The sequence below is a fragment of the Podarcis gaigeae genome, assembly GCF_964106915.1.
Source record: "Podarcis gaigeae genome assembly, chromosome: 10".
Taxonomy (NCBI): domain Eukaryota; kingdom Metazoa; phylum Chordata; class Lepidosauria; order Squamata; family Lacertidae; genus Podarcis; species Podarcis gaigeae.
In genome coordinates, this window is record NC_139686.1 from 28,075,228 (window position 1) to 28,082,259 (window position 7,032).

Below are 7,032 nucleotides of genomic sequence, written 5' to 3' on the forward strand. Positions count from 1 at the left end.
TGGGCTGCTTCTCCCGATCCCTGGACGCTCTCTGGAATCCCTCTGGCTTTTGCTCTCTTCCTTCGGCACTGATGGCAGTTCCCTGACAAATATGCAAATTGGAACCCAGGCTTCCGTTGAAATTCACACGTATCTGAATTTTGCAAAGCAGTTCTTCAGCCAAGTAATGCGTACAAAAACACCCATCCCAAGGGAGAGTGTGAATGAAAATGGAACATATTAGTGAAAATACCACAGAAATGCTTTATGTTAGGGGAAATTGCTTTTCAAAAATGTGTACATTAGGAGAGATGATGAATTTTTATGAGGGTGTGTTTTTTAGAAAATTGCAAACTGATGTAGAAATATGGAGAGACGAGAAAAATGAGAAGCCAAGTGAATCTCTTCACTTAACCCTAGTGCCAAGTCCGTTTCACTTCCATGGCTCCCAAGCAAAGGATCCTGAAAGGAATTGTTTTGTGAAGGGGGGTAGTAGCTCCCCTTTGAAGTTTTTTGAGGAGAGCCAAGAGAGTCAAAATGAATTCCCAGCCAGTATGGAAATGCAGATATATCGCAAGCATCGTAAGATACAGTGTGGCATGGGAGAGCTGCCCTCTAACCAATTGTTCTGAAATTAACACAATAAATGCAATCTTGTTTGAATACAGGAATTTTATTATTTGCTACATTTGCATCCCATTGTTCCTCTGAGGAGCTTAGGGTAGCACACATTGATCCCCCCTGCCACATTTTATCCATGCAACATCTCTGAGAGACTCAATGGCCCAAGATCACAGTCAACTTTACAGCTGAGAGAGAGGTAAGCCCCCTACAGGGTTATTAAAGAACTCCACTAAGATATGATCAATGGTTCTTTTTTTTTACCAATATTTTTTTATTGATTTTCATTAAATGTACATTCATTATACAAATAAATTTCACATATATCTTTGGCTCTGCTGAGCTTCAGACTTCCCTCCACCCCTTTGGTAAGTATCGTACATTTTCTTATGTCGCGTATTTTGTTTGTTTATCTGGTTAACCATATGCTGTTAATCTAACCCTGCCAGTGTCTTTAAGGTTTTACAGTTGTCTCTTATATACACCAAATATTTACTCATAAAGTATCATAGAACTTCTGTTCATCCTGATCTCGTATTCTCCCTGATAATCTAGCCAGTTCTGCATAATTCATCATTTTAACCTGCCAATCCATAATAGTTGGTATTATATCCGTTTTCCAGTTCTGGGCCAACATAGTTCTTGCAGCCTTCGTGGCATACAGAAAGAGGTTTTTAACTTTCTTTTTAATTTCCTTCCCTACCAATCCCAATAGGAAGGCTTCGGGTGTTTTTGGAAAGGTATATTTAAAAACTTTTTAAAGTTCATTGTAAATTAATTCCCAAAAGCCCTTCACTTTACCACAGTGCCACCACATGTGGTAGAGGTCTCCTTCCGCCTCTCCACATTTCCAACATTTCTTATTTTTCATTCTGTACATTTTTGCCACTTTTACCAGTATAAGATGCCACCTATATATCATTTTCCATATATTCTCTTGCAATGTCGTACAGGCCGTAAATTTCAAATTTACATTCCACAATTCATGCCATGCTTCTAATTCAATGTTATGCCCAAAATCAATGGCCCACTTAAACATGGCTTCTTTTACCTCCTCATCTTTAGTATACCAGTTCAACAATAAATCATACATTTTTGACAGTAATTTGTTTTTACCTTCTATAATGTCTATATGAAATTTTGATTTCTTGTCCTCAAATCCCAGCCTCTTTTTATCTTCTTTTAGTATCTCATTAACTTGGTGGTACTGTAACCACCCTGTCAGTAAATTCTCTACTTCTTCATACATCTTCAATGGTTCTTTTAATCATCTCTAGTGTGCAAATGAACACCCAGTGCCGGATTTACGTATAAGCTAAACAAGCTAGAGAAATATGGCCTCGGCCCAGTATACCTGAAGGAGCGTCTCACCCCTATCGTTCTGCCCGGACACTGAGGTCCAGCGCCGAGGGCCTTCTGGTGGTTCCCTCATTGCGAGAAGCCAAGTTACAGTGAACCAGATGTCAAAGAGAACAACAACTACCAGACTTTCAGAAGACATCTGAAGGCAGCCCTGTTTAGGGAAGCTTTTAATGTTTAATAGACTATTGTATTTTAATATTTTGTTGGAAGCCGCCCAGAGTGGCTGGGGAAACCCAGCCAGATGGGCGGAGTATAAATAATAAATTACTACTACTACTACTACTACTACTACTACTACGGGCCCCACTCTCTTGCCCCCCCCCATTTCACTATTAATATACTTTTTCTTAATTGTATTTCAGTTCAATAATTACTGTGATAAAATACATATTTTGTTATGTGCAAATGGCTTCAGATGCCTATTAGGTCCATACATTACCATATAGCATATATTCAACACAAAAAACAGTGACAATTTGTTGTTGACAAAGGACAGCTGGACATATAAAGGGCCCCATTACCTTCAGTAGCTTAGAGCCTCATCAAACCTAAATCCAGCCCTGTGAATGCCCATACATGCAAGCAAGCAAGCAAGCAAGCAAGCAAGCAAGCAAGCAAGCAAACAAACAACCCTGTGTGTACACAGTGTATGCTTGTTATTAGATCAGTACCATCAAAAATTTAATGTGTTGACACACACTTCCTGTTTTTAGAACAGAGCACAGGAAACAACTGAGGTTAGCCTCACACTGTGGCAAGCACAATATTAACAGGCGAACCACCCACCTATGCACGGCTGCAGAGGTGGCAGCACAGAAATGCATTGGTATTTCGTGGTTTCCTGTTCTATAACCAGGACAAACTCTTTAGTGCAATATTTTCCCCATCATAAGATTCACACCCAATAAATTCTCCCTCGCCTGACAAAATTTTACGTAACAGGCATCTAATATAACTATGGAGATGTTTTGGCTTTCCTATATGACCAATAGAATTAAAAGATATGAGAGGGAGAGAGAAGGTGCATATTGCCTTACAGAGGACAAGTTTTTGCCCCAAGGAGCTTACGATCTAAAATCCTAACTTCAGCACATTTGTATAAGCACATTTCTTTCTGTTTTTAAATGAAAAAAATAATAATTATAGAATACTGGAGAGGCTCCTTAAATGCTCATTCCATCCTTAGATATTTCTGGAAAATTTTAAGTGGAAGGAATTCATTTTCTGATATTTCTTGATTCTTGTCACAAGCGAAGAAAGAGATGATGAAGAAGAAAAAAGAATACATTGCGATTACTGAAAATGGCCATCACAGCAGCCACGCAATCAATCTTTTGCTATCTACCCTTCCACTGCATCATGGTAAAAGTAGTATCTCTGTGCTGCATCATGGTGACGGTTGTATATATTCCTCAAAGCAGGGAGAAAGCATGTCAAATGTTCATTGAATATTTAATGCTTTGAAGTAAATAATTTGGTTTTGGTTTCAGGGACAGGTGCAGATCTGTATCTATTTTTGTGAGATGATTCACCCATCATCTCTGTTAATTATGTGATTATTTCCTCAAGCAAGGGAAACAATGGAATGGGCTATATCAATTAAGATGATTTTTCACCGGCACAGGCTATGAGCTGTGCTGCTCTGTAATAATCCTATCATAATCAAATGAAAGAGGGATATTTTGTCCTGCAAGGCAGAGCGACATCACTAGAATATTCCAGTTGAAATGGGAAATTAGATTGGCTTTTGCTGTGAAAATGTTTCCTGTATTCAAACATGGAAGAACATGCACGCATGGTCCCGTTGTAAGTGCATTTAGCATATTCTCTAGTCTGCTTTTCTTCTGCAAAAGGAACTCAAAGTAACTAAGAGTGTAACCATCAAAATAATCAACACAGTACATCAAAAACACTATAATGAAGAGAGTGAAAAACAGAAGTAAGATTTACAGCTGTTAAGAAACTACACTTCATCGGCAGTAAAAATAAAAGTGACTAAATGCCTTTGTTTCAATTACAGTGTCATGTTCTCAATTTGAATCATCAACCTTTGAATCACTTTAACTGTAGTCGTTCGACTCATTCAGCTTCGTGTCTGGACCCAAAGGTCAAGAGGAAGAGAGTGGTAGAGCCTTGCATGCAAAACAGAGCAAAGGAAAGACCCTCTGTAGCAAATACTGGGAAGCCACTGCCAGTCATGGTGAGCAATGTGGGGCTAGACGCACTAAGGGTCTGATCTGATATGGCAGCTTCCTCTGTGGGGGGAAAGTGCCATTTGAAGTCAAATGGGACTTACCTCAGAGCAAGCAAGCATAGGATTAGCCTGCCCATGATTAGAGCCAGGTTTGCTCTGCAGTGCAGTCCTGTGTATATTTACTCAAAAGTAAATCCTGCTGTATCCAACGGAGCTTACTCCTTAGTAAGTGCATTTAGAAATGCAGCCTCAGCCAGGTAACTCTCTGGTGTTTCAACCAACAAACTGAAACTGACATGGGAGAAAATAGAAGAAGACTCCTTCACCCCTTTATGGTTACCCTTTATCACATACACCATGGGTCATCAAAGTTTTTGTGGTTCATGGTCCCGCAGACACCACGGTGGGCTGGAGTGTGTGTGTGCGTATGCACGCATGTGCAAATGCTATTTCTGACACTCCTTCCGGCGCGGAGAAGGCACGTGCAGCTTCCCATTGGCTGCAGAAGCTTCCTGCAGCCAATGGGAAGCTGACCAGAATTCCGGAAGGCAGACCCCGCTCTGCTCTGCACCGGTTTAGTGCAGTGCATGGGAGCTGACCGAGTGGGCCAGTTAAGCGACCCTGTGGGAAGCTGTGAGGGGGTGTTGGGACTTTGCCACAGAAACAATTAAGGAGTAGGCCGAAGGCCAGGAAGACTGAGCAGGGGGAGTTATTCTGCCTAGTGATATGGAACCTTGGATACAACTCTGCTATTGCATAAGGTCACCCATATAGGCATGGTGACTCATGACTTTCCTGTGTTGGTTGGTCAGTGGTTGTTTGAGAGTTAGTTGGAGTTTGTTCAGAGAGAGAGAGTTAAGATCCGTGTCTGTGTCTTGTATATAGTAACTTGTGAGTCTGCTGTAAGTAATAAACCTCTAAGTAACCAAGTTACTAGTAGCAGAGTCTTGTTCCTGCTTCATCCTGCCAGCTTGCAACCGAATGCTTCTGGACAGTCTGCATATGCTCTACAATATTCAACAAGCATCAGCGTAGGCTTAACAAAACTTTTAATCTATAGAATTTCTGCCTCACATTTGTAGCCCATAGTGCTGTCTTGTAGCAGCCTCCAAGTATAAAGCTATACAACTAAAAGCACCCCCCCCCCCACCAAACTAGATTCTGAGAAAGAAGCTACATATTCTGTAGACGATCAAGAAGATTTCTGGACCTTCATTTGCCTCTAAACCCTAAAGGGATTTTTTTTTTTAAAGGAAGCAGTGCCTAGAGACAAAGGAACATTACTCTTTCACACAATCCTGGTAGCACAACCGCGATATGCTGACTGCTGCAGATGCCCTACATCTAAGAAAATAGCTCATTAAATTTTGGGTTCTTGTTATAATGAACATCAATGGCATATGCACATCCAACAAGGGAAAATTTAAAATCAACAATTGGAGTGAAAGTGGTATTCTTTCAAAGTTGTCGTATTCAACCCTTTCCCTTTGCTGTAAAGAAGCTTAAATTGTAAAAAGAAAGGTAACCCCAATTGATCAAACATTGAAAGCAATTTAAAACAACCAGCCAAGATACAAATAATGGGTTGTATCCCATGCTAGTCCTACTCAGAGAAGACCCACTTAATATACACGACGAACTTAGGTTCATTCATTTCAGTGGGTCTACTCAGATACAACTCAATACTCTTAGCTAAAATGACGCAATGACTTCAGTAAACTATGTTCATCCGTTTTTAACATATGGAATTATAGAGGGTTTTTTAGACCAGCAGAAGGTAATGGACCTCCCATCTTCAGTGCATCAGATTCTTTTCCAGTAGCAATAAGGTATAAAACCATATAATAAAAAGCACCAGAAAAATTTCAGTTACATCCCTGAGCAACAATTTACTGGGTGCGTGCTGTTCCACTGGAGCTTCATAGACTTATAGGATTCTTTTAGACCTGTAGACAACAATTCACTACCTTGTACCTTGGTTCCCAAACTGCTTGGTTTCCAAACAAATCGGCTCTCGAACTCTGCAAACCCAGAAGTAAGCGTTTCCGGTTTGCGAACGTTTTTTGGAAGCTGAATGTCCGTTTTGGCTGTCGGCATTGTTTCTGGGGCCAATCAGCCAATCAGACGCCACACCTTGGTTTGCAAATGTTTTGGAAATTGAAAGGACTTCCAGAATGGATCGAGTTTGAGAACCAAGGTACCACTGTACCGAGGTAGGATCTTTGCTTCCTAATGGGCACAAGAATGCCATGTCCATGTTATCCACAGTAGGGTGTACCACGTGGAGAAAGCAGAGGTTTCTGTGGGAAAGACATGCCTCAGTGGCATATCACTTGCTCCCAAAATTCAAGAATTTATTCAAGAAAATGGATTAACAGATGCCAATGGGCTCCATTTATAAGTTTCTGGGTAACCACTTTCAAGATAAAATGCAGCCATATGCTTCCCACCCTGTGTCATAAATCTGGTTCCTATTACCGTTTTCATTAGTTACTAGGGGCTGTACCCCTGCCCTCTTTGCTCACCGCACCCTTATAACTCACCAACCCCCTCCCCCTTACAGCTAGCCCCCCTAAACCCACCCCTTACAGCACCTCAAAACCCTCTCCTTATACTTCAGTAGCACCCAGTGAGGTGGTAAGGGTGGGCCTCTGTTGCTCTCCTGGCTTCCCAACACTACGGGGTGGGGGTCACTATTGCATATTGAGAGGGGGAGAGGAGAGTTAAAATGTAAGTCCCATTGCCTGTTAAAAGCCTTATGGTCCCTTCCATTTTCTTTGATGACATTTAACTGATGGTGTTGATGCTTTCTTGCTTTCAGGGAAGGTTCAGAATTCTTTTTTTTTTTAAAGATTTTTATTGAAGTTTCAGAGATT